This window comes from Triturus cristatus, chromosome 2_1 (assembly GCF_964204655.1).
Source record: "Triturus cristatus chromosome 2_1, aTriCri1.1, whole genome shotgun sequence".
Classification (NCBI taxonomy): domain Eukaryota; kingdom Metazoa; phylum Chordata; class Amphibia; order Caudata; family Salamandridae; genus Triturus; species Triturus cristatus.
The window spans coordinates 218,323,814-218,342,734 of record NC_140581.1 but is presented as its reverse complement, the minus strand read 5'-3'; positions in this window follow the sequence as shown (position 1 = coordinate 218,342,734).

Sequence of the window (18,921 nt, the reverse complement as noted above, 5' to 3'; positions counted from 1 at the left end):
TTAATGACGACATAGAAACATTCGCTACTCTGTCTGCTCCGCTAAAACCAAAGAACAGTCGATTTCTTTTACTGCGAGTAAACCTTTCCGCTTACTCTTCACACACTACAAGTAAAACTCTTCCATTTACTCTTCACTCAAGCTTCGACAAACCTGCTACTCCTTCGGTATTACTCTTTCTAGGTGATATAAGACCAAAGTTTCACCAGTGAACATCTTTTGCTATCAATCACTCTCACTTTTATACGAAAAATAATCTCTACTTCAGCACTGCCAGCCCTGCATAGCTTTTCAGTGCTATTCTAACAGGCGAGTAACCTCACTGCAGTGTGGTTTACATTCAACACCCGCTATTCAATTTTCCCAGGAATTTCCAGACAACATAAAACAAAATACAAACGGGTTTGTTAATACATAATCATTAACTCAACTGTTGATCTTTATCACCTAACTAGTTAATAAAAAACCATAGCTCTGCTACCAGAAAAACTGATCCAGTGGGTTACCAGCTAGAGATACTCACAAACCACATACTCACCTGGGCCCATAAACACACATTCACATAAGCTGGTAAAGTACCGCTGGGGGCAATTTGTTGTGATATGCCTCTATGTTTAATTTACTTTAACAATTTCTAATAATCTCTTTTCTGAATCAAAAAGTAGTTTCCTCTTGTCAATGGACTGTTTAGTTAAGCTAGTATGAGGTGAAATTACGTAAATTGAATATTTTAAATAACCACAAACTCGGGAAGAGTTTAAATGTTTATCTTGCTAAATTCATGTGAGCCAATGCAAAGTACAACTCGTACACCATTTTCTCCAAGGAAGGAAAATCAACCTATCAAATATGTCAGTAAAATCATCTAAACAATATTATTACAATGACTGTACCTGGAGAGGAAAAAATAGAGAGAGCAGTACAATGACATACTACACAGAATTATAATTACCTAGAATGGTGTGGAAACCAACCCCTTGGCCATGGAGCTGGAAGGGTCCCCTGGGACAGCTCAGGTGACAAAGGTTTCAGGACAGGTTTCAGGGACAGGATAGATGACCTCTTCTAGATCTGACGCCTGCGTCGCACCCCTCTCCGACACTATCTTCCTCCTCGATTCTTCCGCGATCTTCTTCTAATTCTTTGCCTTATTTCCCTCCTCGATTCTGCAATTCAATTCTTCTTCAGTATTGGATCTGCTCTCGGACAGCATCCCGGTCTCTCAGCATCTCAGCAGCATGAGCAGCAGCAGCCGCCTAACTAACTAAACTACCTCAATTATACCTTTTCTAATGACATGTACCACCCCTAAATGTTTCAAATTTATGAAACTCCTAATTCTGATTGGACAGGCAAGGGGGGAATGATCATCACACCATGCTAAGTTTTAACAATTTTCTAGTTCGTTGATCAGTGGTCCTGCCCCTTAATTTATTTTCCCAAGCTTTATTTCCCCCCCGCATTTCATATCTTTATCAATAAAAAGAATACATATAACAGTTGTCTTGTTCATCCTGCAGGATGACCATCACTTTCCCAGGACATGTTGCGAACGCGGCCTTGGACGAGATCCAAGCACACCCTCATGGCTTCTGGCTGGTTGTCACTGTGCCTGCGTGAGGAGTCACATGAAGTATAAACTTTAGCATCGCTCAGAGGCACAAATACGAACTAATAGAAAGGCAAAAAAGAAACATGTTAAAATCAAAATAAAATTATTTCACTGTATACCACCTATCTCTACTCTAATCCCATTTACTTATAAAAGGTCTCCCTGCATTAGCATTTAGTAAATTGCATATTTTAGTTTCAGCGAGGCAGATGATTAGCATGTGAGCTTCCAAGCGGCCATTTTAGAAGCAAGTGCGCAGAAGCAGCAAATTCCCTCCAAGCTTTAGTCCGTCATCCTGCGTAGATGCAGTTGACGCATGCGCAGTGCAAATTCCCGCGTTAACAGCCATTTTTAAGATTCACTCGGGTTACTTGTTAGTAAGACACATACGCAAGCTAATTATTTGGAATGTGGTGCATATTAGTTTTTAGAAACATGATTAATATAGTGTTACGAGTTATTTGAGAGGATTGCTTCCAAGCAAGTCTCTTTTATACGAGTCCTTGCTCCATCAGTGTGCTGCATAAATACTTTACACATTGCCTGTAAGTTAAGCCTGACTGCTTTTTGTGCCAAACTACCAGAGGGTTAAGCACAGGTTAATTTAGTGAATTTAGTGTAGTTCACCCTGCAAGGGAATGCGGCTGTTGCATGACCAGGGCTCACACCCCAGTCAACCAACAGCCCAATTTCTCACAACCTACCATTAAAGATAGAGTGATAGCTGCACACCACTGGTGCTCCTTTCACTGCTGTATTCTCTCAAGCACAGGCCCCGGGCTGCTGGGGAGAGTATATTTCACTGCAGGATCTCTGTCTGGTAAATGTGAAAAAGGTGCATCCGTAGCTGACTGGGGCCATGCGTCTAGTCAATATAAGCAGTAGTAATAAATGGAATGCGGGGCACCCCTCACATCCCTGGACCCTGGTGACACTGCAACTGATGCATTATTAACAACTTAGTCCTTGCTCCATTTGTACACAAGGTGGGCTCAGTCCCTGATAGACAACAGACCCATTTATCCGCAAACAAATGTTCGGCTATTGCTTCTTAAGACCGGCTAGAGCTCATAAATTCTTATTTTTGAAATTTTGAGTGTTTCTAATTGCGATGCCTGCTCCTTGTGACGAAAACTGAAGTATTCTTGTAAGTGATGGAATTAGAGTTCTCTGGGACCTGATTCAACGCTGGAGGCTGATCTGCAAATCTGGCGCTGCCTCCTTCCCAGTGGTGCATCTGCAATCTGCAGAGCTGTCTGTCACAGGGAACCTGCCTATTCCCCCTCCACCACTTAATACCAAATAATGGCCCTGGCACAAGTGCTCCTGGCAGATAACTGCAAGATTTATCAAGCACTGCTTGGCACAAGGTAAGGCAGGTCCATGCAAACAGGGAACACTCTCTCGGAGAGGAAAAGCTTTAGGTGTTTGTATGCAGATGCCACATCTCTTCAAATTCCTGAAGAGGCAAGGGCATTTCTGACTTTTCTTTTCCATAACTTGTCACTTGAAAACTCAAAAATACAAATGCCAACAAGACAACCCAAACCTTTGACCTTTCGTTGGTGCACGTACCATTTTGTGTGTCAAGATGCACGCAATAAACTAATAATTGGCCAATCCGGGTTTTTGTCTTCCTTGTTGTTAATGTGGCTGTTCAGGGGTCATTATATCACCTTTTGATTTGCCGTGCCATGATGTAACAGAAGTGTTTGTTAATTATAAATCAATTTTGACTGTGAATGAATCATTGCATCGATATTAATGTATTGGATTTAAGTGAAAGTAAAATAATTGGAGGGTAACAGATGTATGTGTGTGTGGACAGAGAGAGCGAGAAAGTGTGAGAGAGATCAGGATGGAAAGGTAGAGACAGACAGACAGATAGCTTGATAGATAGATAGATAGATAGATAGATAGATAGATAGATAGATAGATAGATAGATAGATAGATAGATAGATAGATAGATAGATAGATAGATAGGTAGGTAGGTAGATAGATAGATAGATAGATAGATAGATAGATAGATAGATAGATAGATAGATAGATAGATAGATAGATAGATAGATAGATAGATAGATAGATAGATAGATAGATAGATAGATAGATAGATAGATAGATAGATAGATAGATAGATAGATAGATAGATAGATAGATAGATAGATAGATAGATAGATAGATAGATAGATAGATAGATAGATAGATAGATAGATAGATAGATATGCTTAATGCCCGTAACTATATGGGAGAATTCTTCTGGTCAGTGGCTACGCTTGTGATTTTCGTACCAGGACACCTGGCATCTAATCTCAATCTGTGCAGTTCTAGCGAACTGCTTCCTGTTTATGCCTTTCAATTCCCATATTAAACATTTTAAATGGACGTTGTAGGAAATCAATAAGCCTCTAAAGTTAGAATGGATTCACCAGAAGAAGCAAAGAACAAATGTTTACTCAATATGCCTACCATGCCCTTAGAAGAATCAGCCAGTGTACGGAATCCAAGCCTCATTAAAAGCTTTCCAGGGTGCCCCTTACTTCTGGCTTTGGGAGCATGCTGAGCCCTAGGCGGGACGTCCTGGAGCAGGAAATGGTGCTACAGAATGCTGGCCCCTCCCATCAACCCCTGTCAGTGCCTTCAAGAGTATTAAAGGGTGCTGGTGAGGGAGTCAGCATGGGCAATATGCCAACACTCAGGTCCTGTGCCAGGAAACAGAACTGGTAGACAGGGTCTGGGCTAAGAAATGCCTTGCTGTTCCGTATCACCAAATAGGCAACGCAGGCACCAGCCTATGGGCGCCACTCCTTTTAGCCGCCGGTGACAATGGATCAAAATACAACTTTAAAGTACATAAACCAGAGGTGTCAGATTCACATATCAGTCTGTCTCTTAGAAGCTGATCTTCTGGCAGCTGTCAGTTTGTACAAAAATCCGGTGTATTGGGAAATAGGAGATAATTTGCGAGGTGCGGGGGAAGGGGGCGATTTTTCGACTGCCTATGGGCCTCCACAGGGTTTAATCTGTCACTGAAGCCTTGGGTGTTTTGGGTGGCTTTAGGGATGTCAGAGATGCAGAGTACTTACAGCAGAGGACAGGGAAGCTGGCTGATTAGTGGCACCAGTTAATCCTTTCCCCTTAGTGGCTCTTTCCTTTTTTTTAAAAAAAATATATAATATCTGGACATTATGGAGTTAAAAAAAAATTCTGGAGCCAGTTGTCCAAAGCTTCTTACCACTTGTAAACCCTCCGATTTCATAAATCAGAAGGTTTGTGACAGATGAAAAGCTTTTTCTAATGTACAATATCTATTTCGACAACACATTCTCGTTCCGTTTCTGTTATTTCAGCATTGTCTTTTCAAATCTAAGTGGCCCATCCCGCCACCGTAACGGTAAACGGGACCGACCGCCAGAGGTGCAGCGGTCCCGCTGTGCCCATTAGGATGCGACCGCCACCCTGGCAGTCGCATCCTGCATATTTAACATTGTGGCGGGCGGTGCTGTAAGCAGCACCCGCCACAATGTTAAAAATGCATGTTGTGCTATGGCATGCAAAATGTGACAGGCACCACGCGGTGCCTGCCACCTTGTGAATGCCAATGTAGGGGGCCCAGGTGCAGCCCCCACTCCCATGGGGTCCGCAACGGGCCCCCAAAGTAAACACCGCATGCCTTTCCATGGCGGAGTCTCCGCCATGGAAAGGCATTCCACCGCACACGTCATAATATGTATAGCGGTGCTATGGGCCTATTCCGCCCGACAGGCAATTGTGAGGATTGCCTGCTGGCGGAAAAGCGGCGGACGGTCTTTCCATCCGCCACGGTACCCCCCGCCATGCTAATGTGGTGGGGGTAAATGCGTGCCCGGCGGGGAGTTTTGGAGGGCGGATCGCCACCGCCGGTCGGGCGGTGGCAATCCGCCCGCCATGATTATAGGCCCCTAAGTTCGCTATGGTGGTGAGAAGAGGAAGATCCATAAATGTACGCCTGGTTGTCATTTTAACCACATCACTTTATCAAGTTTTTGCACATTAACCATTAAGATATAAGATATATGCCCTCAATAACTTATCATAAACAGTTATTAACATTGTTTTGTAGACTACATATCCCAGAATGCAGAGGATCACCACAAATTGACTTTCTGATTTTGGAGAGAAATTTAACATTAGACTGTTTGGTCAATGTCAGTTTTTTATTTGCTCTAAGCACTTTGCATGATGTATTGCACTGGATTAAACATTGGATTAGGTCAATGACAGTTGTTAATTTGCACAAAGCACTTTGCACAATGCATTACACCGGATTAGCTGTTAAACTACAATTCCAATGATGCATTCACAGGAAGTGATGTTTTTTAAGGGGCTCTCCAAAAAATTATGTTTAGGGACTTTGATGTGATATCCAGTGAGCAAGGCTTGTGAAGGTTGGATTATTTGTGGTATCCTGAAATGTCATGCTGATTTCGAATAAAATTGTGAAAGCTTGGCAGTGTGCCGACTGTTCCTTTGTTTGGAGCTTGTGGATGATAATTGGAAGTTGGTCAGGCTCTCCCACTGCTGTTTGCACCCTCCAATAGGACCATCTTGGAAACCCGTAAATGGAGCCACACCGAAGCAATATATTTATTATAAATCTATATGTCTATATAGATATATATGTATATATCCATCTATCTATATATATATATATATCACCAATTGAATCGCAACAGTACAGCACGCTCTCAGGAATGAAAAACTCCGAATCGGTAAGGTTCCACTGCTGTGTTTATTCCACAACGCGTTTCGATTTCCACAGAAATCTTGATCACGTGAAACGTGCAACACAAAGTGACTGAAATAGCCTGATAGTAAGCATGGAAAACAAAGAAGGACCAATGTACTACTGATGGTGGACATGTTGGAGTGGTAACATAAGTGAAAACATGGTATCATACCCATTGACATACCTGCGTTGAAAAAAAGAACAAGTGATGCAGAGGCGTGTTATAAGTATTAGTTGTTAAAGTTCACAGTACAGACTTCGAAAACGATCATCCTCCGTTACGGCCAACAGCGTCAGTGCGCATGCTCAGTAGCAGTCTAACTTTATCAATGTCCTGAGTCGTTGACAATCTGTAGTCTACAAAAGGTAATGTGCCCTTATGCTCAGACTGGAATGGCAGATAAATGATGGCAAGTGCCTGCAAATACTAATCTCCTGACCCACAATGTTGTCTGATAGTACAACATAGAATCAGCATGTGTACTGCTCAAAACAATTGTGCGCACAGTGCCTGTGAGTACACCATCCCTTCAGAGAATAAACATAAAAACTTCAGATAAACAATCATGTAGACCGTCTCCCACACCTCTCTGACAGGAGACAATATGGAATAAACAAATAAATAATGACGAGTGTCACATGCCTCATCATGTAAAGCATGCCTGCCTATGAGGTGAAATAACCTTGTGTAGGTGCCAACCTGATAACCCACAGCGTTGGGAAACAAAATACTGGGCAAGTGCCCGAGGCCCTGCATGTGCAGGTACAAATCCATACAAAAAAAACAATAACGGGCGAGTGCTCCATGGCCAACCACAAATAAATTCCCATTCAAACAGAGGTCCCATTATAAGTGAATGTAGAGACAGAGCCCTGTCTCACTAAGTTCCACTCACATACATACAGGTCAAAGTCAATGGTACGTGATGATGTGCTCATAGGGAAAAGGGTAGGCAGCCCGTGCAGGTGATTACAGGTGAGTGGGCCCCTTCCTTTCCTCCTGTAAAATAAACAAAAGAACAGAAAAAAAGAAGATTAAAAAAGTGAAAACACTTGATTTCAACAACAAAATAGAATAAAATACACTGGTTTCATGAACCACATTGTAGCATGTGAACTAATGTTCTAATGCACAAGAAGACGGAGGATATGGAAAGCATGTGTATAAAAGAAAACCTAACATAACATGCACCGTATATGCTCCTCGATTGGGAAGCACAAGCACTTCCCATAGGTAAGGGAGAAAGCAACAGATAAAAGAGAAACAAAGAACAAGTCGGAAATGCATAACGGAAATACACGTAGTCATGATCTAAGATAGAAGCTATTCGTCTTTGAGGTGTATATCAAGCTCCTCATCCTGGTTCAATCCCCCGGAAGTCTTGGTTTGGAAATTTATGATGTGTTTGGACTCCCTCTGCCTTAACATTAGAACCCTGTTGCCACCCCGAGAATTTCTGTCAACCTGTTCAAGGATAAAGAAACTCAAACTAGATGCATTGGAGAAATGCCTGTCTTGAAAGTGACGTGCTACAGGGTATTTTTGGTCAAGGTTGGTGATTGCTCTGCTGTGTTCCAAAATGCTTTTCCTTGCCATGAGTGTGTTGCCACCAATATACCATAGAATGCTCATGCAAACTATGGCATTTTGATAGCACCACACTCATGGCAAGGAAACACATATTGATGTTGATTTCTGATTATTGATGTGGGATCTACTACTTTTGATCTTGTTGGTGAAGAAGTCATTGATAGCATTATACTTTTCTGCTAATTGAGGGACGAGTGGATCTGAGATGGACTGATGCTCTGCTTGATGGCCTTGAAGAGCTTTGTTTTCTGTTAGTGGCAGTGATGATTGTCGTTCTGTAGAAGGTAGGCTTTGTTGGTGGTGATAATGATAAAGAGAGGTCTACTTTGTGCTCACTGAAGTCATTTGGGATGTTGGTGTGTCTCTATTCCTCTTCCTTTCTGCATATGGCAAGCTTGTTTTGAAGGAACATTTGCATATCCAGGTACTGAGGGTGTGGGATTAGAGGGTTTGGTTTTTAGTGTGGCGATGAGTTTGACTTGATTTTTCAGTGCTGTGGTGTCAATGTCAAAGAGTGTGTAGACATTTGATGCGACCTGGCTGGTTTTTAACAGATTCATGGGATCCATCTGGAGGTCTTTTATTGAGAAGAATGTGCATGTGTGCTCTGTGATAGACCTTGATGCACTGGCCTGGAGTGGATGATGGAGAAGGGAATGATAAAGTGGCCAGTCTAGTTCAGTGGAATTTTGTCCTCAAAGACGATTGATGGTAATGCCAACAGGTTGCATTTTAAGGTGTTGCCTTAGGCATGGTTGGCTTTGATGACATGCTTCTTGATGGTCTGAGTATGTGGGAATGAATGGTTGGATTTCGTCATTGTCTTTATGATAGACCTGTCAGGATTGTCAGCTGTGAGTACTGGATAGAGGAGGAAGTGATTAGATAAGAGATATTTTCATTGAAGTTCTTATTCAGTCCAAATTTTTTGTTAGATCAGATGGAGGAGGCTGTTTGAAATGCTGAGTGTTGAAAGTGGTAGTAAGGAATTCTAATAGTTTGGATGTTGTTTGATCAGGGTGCAGGGCCAGGAGGAGTTGTGGATGATGGCGAATATGCCTCCAGTCTTTTGTGTTCAGTATGTTTTTGATGTTGTCGCCTGCAGAGATGAAGATGTCTAGGATGTGGCAGTGAATCTTTCCTCTGTGAGGCACGTAAGAGTGCATCTAGGTTGTAAACTGTGATATCAGCTCTGTCAGGAGCATGGAAGACTGCAGTGCAATGTGAATTGATTTTATAAAGTGCACTATTTTCCCAAAGGGTGTCCTGACCCTGGGACGGACCGATAAGTAAGTAACATCAGATGAAGATGAGAAAGGTCATAATAGGAATGTTTTGAGTTTATTTCTGAAACTAAAGTGGTTGGAAGTGGTTCCGATGTCCGGGGGATGTAATGAACACTGTGACAAAGCTTGTTTAAATTTCTTCCATTTTTATCGTATGCTTGTCTGCAGACTTTTTTATATCTCTTTTGATTAGAAAGTGTAAAGTTTTGACAGGCGCAGAAGTGTTAGCATCATGTACAATTTCTATCTGGGCTGAAATATTTTAGTTTTTTATGTTCTAATTGCTGGAAAGTTAATATAGACACTTACAGTGGAGACTAAAATGACTACATGTGACAATCATGAAACAAACAAAAGGTGATAGGAGGAATGCTTCCAATTTGTTTAACCACTGGCAATCGCTCAAGGTAGAATTCCAGCCCATAGTTTGTTTGCTCACCCTGCCGCTTCAGTTTGGACCAAACCATATACCATATAACCATATACAAACCATATACATGTCAGCATTGTCCCTGCTCCTCATGGAAAAAGTCCAGACCAAACTGCCAGGACAGGTCCAAGCAGCCTCTCATCATATTTTGTTTGTTCCATGCACCATCCTAAGTGGCATGGGTATACACAGACGTAGGTCCCATGCTTACTATGCCACTCGAACCAAGCTGTACCCTGCTGTTGAGCCCATAATTAGGGCAAAACTGGTCCTGGGTTGTTTATGTTCTGGTGCAGGGAGGACCTGGCTTGGCAGTTTGAGCTGGACTGTTCCCATGAGGAGCAGGATCAAGAGTGATTTGCATGTGGATGGGTCTAAACTGAGGTGGCATGGTGAGCATAAGAACAATGGGTTGAAGTGCTACTCCGAGCAACTGTCAGTGGTTATATTTATTGCAAGCAGCCTCCAATCACCTTTTGTGTGTTTCATGTACCACCCTTAGTGGAATGGGTATGCCCGGACGTGGTTCCCATGCTTAATGTGTCACTGGAACCAAGCTGTATCTGGCTGATGAGCCCATAACTAGAGCGAAACCGGTCATGCGTTGTTTGTGTTCCATTTCAGGGAGGACCTTGCTTGGCGGTTTGGGTTGGACTGTTCCCATGAGGAGCAGGGTCAAGACTGATTTGGATACGGCTAGGTTCAAACTGAGGAGGCATGGTGGGCAAAAGGATGGGTTTGAGTGCTACCCGGGCGATTGCCAGTGGTTAGCTTTATTGCAAGTTGCCACCCATCACCTTTTGTGTGTTTCGTAAATGTGAAGATTAACATACCTATATTGTCTTGTTGAGACTTTAGTGTCACCAAAGTTATCAACTTGAGATAAAAATTGGAACTCAAGTGCTATAAAGCTATCAAGTGCTATTTGGCCATAGTTTGACAGAACTATCATGGCAGACGTCATTCTGGTTTGCTACTACAAATAAGCCCCAGTCAGAGTGGTGCAGAGAAGCAGTGTTCTGCTCAGCACTGCTTTTCAGTCCTGAGCATGGGCTGTGATAGAGAATAGCTAAACAGTGAAAAGGTATGATGTGTGATCCATCTTAATTTATAGACTTGGTATTTTCTGCTTCTGCTAAATTTTAGCATAGTGGTAGGATGTTAGGATTTTACGAACTGATTGCAGTCCATGTCATGCATTTCTGCATTTATTTTTACGGTCTGTGTGGTTATCATTCATATTTTATGCACAAGACTTGAGTTTTACAAATAAACATTTTAAAATGTTTTCCCTTGTCTCATAGGACTATTTTAAGAGTGTTATTCATTTACAAAAGAGGGTTTGGAGTGCTGCAACATCTGAGAACTCATCTAGAGGTACTAATTGTGACCAGAAATGATCACCAGCACAGTATAGGCTAGTGAGTTATGTACCGGTTGCAGACCAACTGGATTCTACATTTTTGTTGGTGCATAGAACTAAGTCCTTGCACTAGAGGGTTAGAAGCCCCTAGATTGTGGGGGGCAGGGAGTTACAAAGTTTGGCGGCATGATCAGAGAATGCTTTGCCTTCTCCTCTGGCTCTCTAGATGAACAGAATGATGAGTGCTGTAAAGAAGGTGGAGTGAAGGGTGCAAGGAAGAAGTGTCTTAACAACACTACAGAGTGTGTGTGATGAGCAAAATGATTTGTGCCTTATGTGGGTTGTGCATGCTAGTAAGTCGTGTATGGGTGAATTGTTGTAATAATGTGTGGTTACGGTGTCTGCGTATGTACAGCACATGCTGAAAAGATTGATGGTATTATAGCCCTAAATCGTTCTAGTCAAATCAGGCCCAAACAGCCGATGCCCTTGTCAGTATCATCACTTACCTGTGATGTCTGGGTGAGGACTCTCTAAAGGTTGGCAATATAAAGGGAGAGCTGGGGCAGGGAGGGAGCCGAGATATCTGGCAGCCCTGGAGATGTGGTGTAGGCTTAGGTGCCCCTCAGTGCTCAAGTAGTAGCAGTAATTATATGGATCAAAAGAAGCAATGCGTCTTTGCCGGATCAATTTTCCTTTGGAGAGGTCACATGCCTATGGCTCATAGACAACCTCAACATACCTTTAAACATTTACAGAATGAATGGCTCCATCCTACTCCATTTCTGCATGTTATATATAAACTCCCTCATGTAATGTAAGCAATGGACTGTAATGAGTGAATGGCTCCGTCCTACTCCATTTCTGTATGTTACATATAAACTCCCTAATGTAATGTAAGCAATGTAATGTAATGAGTGACAGGCTCCATCCTATTCCATTTCTGCATGTTATGTATAAACTTCCTTATGTAATGTATAGTGAATGGCTCCGTCCTACTCCATTTCTGCATGTTATATATAAACTCCCTCATGTAATGTAAGTAATGTAATGTAATGAGTGAATGGCTCCGTCCTACTCCATTTCTGCATGTTATATATAAACTCCCTCACGTAATGTAAGCAATGGACTGTAATGAGTGAAAGGCTCCGTCCTACTCCATTTCTGCATGTTATATATAAACTCCCTCACGTAATGTAAGCAAGGGAATGTAATGAGTAAATGGCTCCATCCTACTCCATTTCTGCATGTTATATATAAACTCCCTTGCGTAATGTAAGCAAGGGAATGTAATGAGTGAATGGCTCCGTCATACTCCATTTCTGCATGTTATATATAAACTCCCACACCTAATGTAAGCAAGGGAATGTAATGAGTGAATGGCTCCGTCCCACTCCATTTCTGCATGTTATATATAAACTCCCTCGCGTAATGTAAGCAAGGGAATGTAATGAGTGAATGGCTCCATCCTACTCCATTTCTGCATGTTATATATAAACTCCCTCACGTAATGTAAGCAATGGACTGTAATGAGTGAAGGGCTCCGTCCTACTCCATTTCTGCATGTTATATATAAACTCCCTCATGTAATGTAAGCAAGGGAATGTAATGAGTGAATGGCTCCGTCATACTCCATTTCTGAATCTTATATATAAACTCCCTCACGTAATGTAAGCAATGGAATGTAATGAGTGAATGGCGTTCTACTCCATTTCTGCACATGTTGTGTATAACACTCCTCAAGTAAACCAAATATTAATACTAAGCACAATTTCCTATACATTCCTGTGACACAATTTATACAAGTTGTGTGGCCACTGGATTCTGGTGAAAGGAGCACCCCAGGAGCACTCAATATAAGGCACATAAATGAATTTAGCATTAAATACATGTATTTAAAAGCAATTGTGTCAAGTAACTGTTTTAATTCAGAGTACCCTAAAAGACTCATCAGACTCAATTGGTGGATACTCTGTGAAAGGAAAGTCTGGTTATATGAACAGCCTACTTATTGCCTTGGTAGTGTAAAACAAATATGAATTACTGCTCACTGACTGAACCCCTACTGGTAGATAGACATTTTGGATTGATGCAAATAGTCTTTTGCACTTTTAATAGAAAGATCGAGTGTAGTCTGGTTGATTTTTTTAGATATTTGAATGTGTTGAGGTACGGCAAGCAGACCATAGATGTCTTATGCCTTGTTATTCCGCACTAAAATTGATACCTGCCTAAATATACAGGCCCTCTGTGCGGTTAACCCCTTATGGACTTGCAACAATGGATTCTAAAGCTCCAATTTCACTGCCCGGCTGAACATAATGGGCCCGATTCACAGAACTAACTTAAGACAAAATCCTAAACTTACTATCATTTTCGTATTCACAGAAGGCACTTACTCATTTTGGTATTCACAGAATGCACTTACTACTTTTGGTATTCACAGAATGGATTTACGACTACTAACTTTACGTCCGCACTCGGGCCGGAAATTCCGGCCCGGAGACGGAGCTTCCGGCCCGGAGGTGGAGATTTTGGCCATGGATAAATCTCCGCCACTGGCCGGAATCACCACCTCTGGGCCGGAAGCTCCACCTCCGGCCCGGAAGCCCCGCCTCTGGGCCGGAAGCTCCGCCTCTGGCCTGGAAGCTCCGCCTCCGGGCCGGAATTCCCGGCCCGAGTGCGGACGTAAAGTTAGTAGTCGTAAATCCATTCTGTGAATACCAAAAGTAGTAAGTGCATTCTGTGAATACCAAAATTAGTAAGTTTAGGATTTTGTCTTAAGTTAATTCTGTGAATCGGGCCCAATAAGACTACCTTGGAGGTGCGTGTAATATCTCGATTAGAAGGGAGTAGGGTGTGCAATAAGATCCAGTGCACCAAATTATTTCACAACAATTATTTGTGGTAAATGAAAGACTAACAAACACCAGGAAGGAGAAATATAATTGACAAAAAACACAAAAGAAAAAGAACACTATGTAGAGCATAGCAGACGACACTTCCATGTGGCAATTTGCTGTTCTTTAGTTTGGAAAAAGTTAATAAATTGCAAAGGCCATAACTAATAAAATTGTTCATCTTTTAATAGGCCAACCACATTAAAGTGCTCGACAGCAAAACCAAGCTACATTACACATATTGTTTTCCTTTTTTTATAGGAACAGGTGGGTGTAGCGATTTGCCCAGAATTGCATCTTTTTGAGCAGAAGCCAGGAATTGAACCTGGCTCACCATGTTGTAAAGGCAGATGCTCTAGCGATTCGGCCATATCTCATGTAAACATATAGGGCCTGATTCACAAAGGTAAACTTACACTTTTGTGTAATTCTACTTTTTTGGTATTCAAAAACACAGAGTTGATAGTAAGTTCAGGACTACGCACAGTCAGGGCGGAGAATTCCACTCATAAAAAGATAGGCATATCCTGTCATAAAAAGATGGGCATATCCTGTCATGAAAAGATAGGCATATCCTGTCATGAAAATATAGGCATATCCTGTCATGAAAAGATAGGCGTATACAATCTTTTTATGTGCATAGTTCTCCACTCTGATTGCGGAGTCTCTGCAATTCATAAACTTACTATAAACTCCGTGTTTGTGAATACCAATCAATCAATCAGGAACATTTATAGAGTGCGCTGCTCACCCGCGAGGGTCTCAAGGCGCTGGGAGGGGGGGGGTGCCGCTTCTGCTCGAAAAGCCAGGTCTTGAGGTGCCTCCTGAAGGAGAGATGGTCCTGGGTCAGTCGTAGGTGGGTGGGGAGGGAGTTCCACGTCTTGGCCGCCAGGTAGGAGAAGGATCTTTCTCCGGTGGTGGTTCTGCGAATCCGTGGGACGGTGGCGAGGGCGAGGCTGGCAGAGCGGAGCTGGAGGGTAGGTGTGTAGAACGTGAGGCGGGTTTTGAGGTATTCGGGCCCATGTCGTGGAGAGCCTTGTGTGCGTGGGTGAGGAGTCTGAAGGTGATTCTCTTGCTGACGGGGAGCCAGTGCAGGTCTCTCAGGTGTGCAGAGATGTGGCTGTGTCAGGGAATGCCCAGGATGAGTCGTGCAGATGCGTTCTGTATGAGCTGGAGTCTTCTCTGTAGTTTGGCGGTAGTCCCAGCGTAGAGGGCGTTCCCGTAGTCCAGTCGGCTGGTGACGAGGGCTTGGGTGACCGTCTTCCTGGTTCCAGTGGGGATCCATCAGAAGATCTTTCGGAGCATGCGGAGGGTGTTGAAGCAGGAAGATGTAACAGCGTTGACTTGCTTGGTCATCGTGAGGGAGGAGTCAAGGATGAACTCCAGGTTGCGTGCGTGGTCCGTGGGCTTGGGGGCGTTGCCCAGAGCAGGGGGCCACCAGGAGTCGTCCCAGACGGAGGGGGATGGTCCGAGGATGAGGACTTCCGTCTTGTCTGAGTTCAGCTTCAGACGGCTGAGCTTCATCCATTCTGCGACGTCTTTCATTCCTTCCTGGAAGCTGGCTCTGGCGGTGGTGGGGTCGTTGGTGAGGGAGAGGATCAGTTGGGTGTCGTCAGCGTAGGAGATGATGTTGAAGTTGTGTTTGCGTGCGATGGCTGCGAGGGGGCTCATGTAGACATTGAAGAGGGTAGGGCTGAGCGAGGATCCTTGGGGTACACCGCAGATGATCTTGGTGGGCTCTGCGCGGAAGGGCGGGAGACGGACTCTCTGAGTTCTGTCGTAGAGGAAGGAGGTGAGCCATTCCAGGGCCTTTCCTTGGATCCTGGCGTGGTGGAGTCAGGTTGTCAGGGTGCGGTGGCAGACGGTGTCGAATGCGGCCGACAGGTCGAGGAGGATGAGGGCGGCCGTTTCACCGTTGTCCAGCAGGGTCCTGATGTCGTCTGTGGCTGCGATGAGGGCGGTCTCGGTGCTGTGGTTCGCTCGAAATCCGGACTGCGATGGGTCGAGGGAGTTGTCCGTCTCGAGGAAGGTGGTCAGCTGTTTGTTGACGGTTTTCTCGATGACTTTTGCTGGGAAGGGGAGGAGCGAGATGGGGCGGAAGTTCTTGAGGTCTGTGGGGTCTGCGGTGGGTTTCTTCAGGAGGGCGCTGATCTCCGCATGCTTCCAGCTCTCCGGGAAGGTGGCGGATGCGAAGGAGTTGTTAATGATGTCCCGGAGTTGGGGTGCGATGATGGAGTCGGCTTTGTTGAAGATGTGGTGTGGGCAGGGGTCGGCTGGTGAGCCGGAGTGGATGGTGTTCATCATGTGGGTGGTGTCTTCCGTGCTGACGGGGTTCCAGGTGCAAAGGGTGGTGGTGGGGGGCGTTGACTCGGTGGATGGGTACGTGGTCTGAGCGCTGAAGCTGTCGTGTATATCGGTGATCTTGCGGTGGAAGAACGTGGCGAGTGAGTCACAGAGGTCTTGCGATGGCGTGATGTCGTTGTTGCTGGCTCTGGGGTTGGAGAGCTCTTTGACGATGCTGAAGAGTTCCTTGCTGTTGTGGGTGTTGTTGTCCAGTCGGTCTCCTGCTATCCTTTTGGTGGTGCGGATCAGCTGGTGGTGTTTGCGGATGGCGGTCTTGAGGGCTGTCATGTTTTCTGTTGACTGGTCGTTGCGGCAAGTTTTTTCGAGGGTACGGCAGGATTTCTTGGAGTCTTTGAGATCGTCGGTGAACCATGAGGCTTTCTTGTTGTCGGGATTGCTTGGAGGGTTCTTCAGTGGTGCAAGGGCGTCGGCGCAGTTGGTGATCCACTGTGTGAGGTTGAGGGCTGCTTCGTTGGGGTCCGTAGTGTTGGAGGGTTGGTTTTGGCTCAGGGAGGTGGTGAGCTGATCGGTGGTGATCTTGCTCCAGCATCTACGGGGAGCTTGTTGCGGGCGGTGGTGAGTCGTGGTTTTCCTAAAGTTGAAGTGGACGCAGCTGTGATCGGTCCAGTGAAGTCCGGTGAAGTGGCTGAAGGAGATGTGGTTTCTGGAGGAGAAGATGGGGTCAAGCGTGTGGCTGGCGTAGTGGGTGGGGGTGTTGACCTGTTGCTTGAGTCCGAGGTTGGCGAGGTTGTCTAGCAGGGTGGTGGTGTTGTTGTCCTTGTTGTTCTCCAGGTGGAAGTTGAGGTCCCCTAGGAGGATGTAGTCGGAGGAGGCGAGGGCAAGCGGGCTGATGAAGTCTGCGATGACTTCGCTGAATTGTGTGCGTGGTCCCGGGGGTCTGTAGATGAGGGTACCTCTGAGGGTGGTCTTGGGGTTGGTGTGTATCTGGAAGTGGAGGAGTTCGGCGGCGGTGAGGGTGTCGCCGGTGTTGGTTGTGATGCGGATGGTGTTTCTGTAGACAATGCCGCCTCTGGCTTGGTTGATGCGGTCCCTCTGGGTGATCTTATAGCCGTCCGGGATGGCTATGGCGATGTCGGGGGCTGAGGAGGCGTTCATCCAGGTTTCCATGAGGAAAGCGACGTCCGGCGCTGTTGTCTCGAGGAGGTCCCAGAGTTCGACGGCGTGCTTGTGGACGGAGCGGGTGTTGAGCAGGATGCACTTGAGGTGGTTGTTGTTGGCGCCTGTTCTGGCGGGCGCGGTGCAGGTCCGGAGGCAAGTGAACTTGCAGGCGTGGCAGGTGAAGGCTCCATGGGTGCGTTTCGGGGTGGCTCTGTAGCAGGCTGGCTGTCGGCCGGTGTTGAGTGCGTGGAGGGCGGCGGCGTCGTATCTCCGTCGGGTGGGTTGGCTCCAGCGGGGGTCAGGGGTCCTGGCACTGGGCGCAGTCCAGGCGCGGACGGGCTCAGACGAGCTTGCCTTAGGCACGCCTTCGGCACGCCAGCGGCGCACCCGCTGAGCGCGTCCGCTGCGTGGCCGCTGCACGGCCTCCATATAAGTGGTAGTGGGAGGGAGGAGCAGCTGGGAGGCGGGAGCGGGGTGGCGAATGGGACAGTGGGGGGCGTGGCCGCAGGGTGCAGTGGCGGGAAGGTGGACTGGGGGAAACGGGGGGGGGGGCACGGGCAGGAGCGTGGGACCTGGGAGCGGGGTAACAGAAGAAAACGGGTCACAGGGGCACAAACAAAGAAGAAATAACGGGGGTCACCGGGGCAGAGACATGGCGAGGGGACCAGGAGCGGGGTGACAGAAGAAAACGGGTCACAGGGGCACAAACAATAGTGAGAGGACAACAGGCGCAGGGGGCTTACTTGGCAGCGGCGGGTACTGGCAGGCAGCAGCAGAGCACAGGAGGACCGTGTGGCGGCTGGGGGGGGCGACCTACCTGCTGGCAGAGTCAAAGGTCGCTCCCGCAAGTGTAAGTTTACCTTTGTGAATCAAGCCCACGGACCCAAACACAAATACATCGCAAAAATGTGTAAACTGTACATTTTGCTTACTCATGTGGGAAAGTTACAACTTTCACAAATAGTTCCTTTGCATGCATAACCTGGGCATTGTATGAATACTGAGAGTATGTGTTGGATTTTCACGAACATAGGAGAGTTATTCCTTATTTTGTACACATTGTTGTGTGTAAATTGTCTTTATTTAACCTATTCATGTGCAGGTTTTAAAAAAATTGAACATTGTATCTTTCATTTCTGTTTTACTCTTCCTTTCTCAAGTAAAAACATGTGAACTCATTTATAAATGTTTGCCGTAAGGCAGCACCGCAGGCCTTCCTGCTGCGCTGCCCAATGGCAAAAGAAAAGGGCAGGAATGCGTTGTATCTATAAGATATGGAGCATTCCTGTCCTTTTCCCCTGCGCCAGTGCTCAATGGGCTGCTGTGCGCCAACGCAGGCACCTTTGCACCATGGTGCAAGGGTGCCTGCATTGGGGGAAGGATTATTTCTGTGCAGGAAGGACAACCTTCCTGCACAAAAACAATCACAAGAGGCTTTTTCCTCTTTCTATGTGTGCTGCAGAATGAGGGGAAAACGAGTAGAAATAAAGATATTTCTCCTTGTTGTGCCT